At 33.8% G+C, this 1,424-nt stretch overlaps 1 protein-coding gene across 6 annotated transcripts in view; it reads right to left on the minus strand.

The window, feature by feature from the left end:
- The window catches only part of ZMYM1 (zinc finger, MYM-type 1), a 21,120-nt gene that overhangs the window by 13,912 nt on the left and 5,784 nt on the right, over positions 1 to 1,424 (minus strand). The window lies entirely within an intron of this gene.

Here is a 1,424-nt window from a genome sequence, read left to right on the forward strand (position 1 = left end):
AAGATGACTGTAATCTAGTTTCTAATGTTAAGAAGTTCATTGTAGCCGGAAGGTGTGGCTCAGAGGTTGAGCACTGACCCATGAACCAGGAGGTCACAGTTAGATTCCAGTTCATGACACATGCCCAGGTTGGGTGCTTGATCCCCAGGAAGGGTCGTGCAGGAGGCAGTCTATCAATGACTCTCTCTCATCATTGATGTTTCTATCTCTCTCTCCCTCTTCCTTCCTCTCTGAAATTAATAAAAACATTAAAAAAAATGAAGATGATGAAGCTCATTATCTAAACTGGGCAGTATCAATTCTTTAAAACATTAATTTTATGATCAATGTTTTGGGAGTTGTGAACACTATAAAAACAGAGCATGAACAATAAATATGGGTGGGTGGATGGTAGTAAAAGAGGAAGGAATAGTGTGGGAATAGATAAGAGGTAAAGATATTTGAGGCAGACCTTTAAGACACAAAATTAGCCAGTTGGGAAGAGAGGCAGGAGATATTGCATTGACAGAAGCATGGAACTCTGAAAATGCTTACTGGCTTATATTTTTAGTATATTAGATTGCTGCTTCTAATCTACTAAAGACTTATAAATAAAAACTCAAAAGGGGAATTTTGTACAAGTGCCTAAAATTAGCTTAAACAAACTCTCAGCATAGATCTGAACAACTTTCCTACAAATAAGTGTTCAACATTAGTACATGGGCCTATTTTGAACTCTACTGATGGCTCTCAGGATCTCCAGTTGGTTCCAACTGGGATACTAGAGGACAGAAATGATACTTCTTAAATATATAGCTCTCAAAAAAAGTCGTCTAACCTGATTTAAAATGTCATTTTCCAAGCTATTTTTTTTCTTTTTTTCCCCAAGCTATTTTTTATCTCATTCATGAAATATATTAAGAATTTCATTAACTAAAAACAGATTAAAAATCACTGCTATAAAACCTCAACAGTGACCAGGAGGTGTGGCTCAGTGGTTAAGCATCAACCTATGAACCAGGAGGTTACAGTTGGATTCTATCAGAAATGACTTACATATGTAAAAAAGTAAACTAAGACCAAAACAATAGCTCACAGAAATCTTGAAAAGATTATATCCACCCATCTATGTTTACCTATGGCTATTCAATTTTTCAAGAAAATTAAATAACTTTATTTATACCTTGAAAGATTCAAAATAACTGTTATATGATTAATTTTTTTTGAAAAATTGCTCCCTACACAGTTAAATCAAATCAAATGGGCATATCATAAAAGCTTTGGAAATCACACTGTTTAAAGAGAAACAGAACTCACATTTTAAATTCTGCAAATCTCTCAATAAATAACAAAAAGATTTTAAAAAAAATATATATATTTTTATTGATTTCTAAGAGGAAGGGAGAGGGAGAGAGAGATAGAAACATCAATGGTGAGAATCACTG

The sequence above is a fragment of the Myotis davidii genome, unplaced genomic scaffold (genome assembly GCF_000327345.1).
Source record: "Myotis davidii unplaced genomic scaffold, ASM32734v1 scaffold88, whole genome shotgun sequence".
In the NCBI taxonomy this organism is placed as follows: domain Eukaryota; kingdom Metazoa; phylum Chordata; class Mammalia; order Chiroptera; family Vespertilionidae; genus Myotis; species Myotis davidii.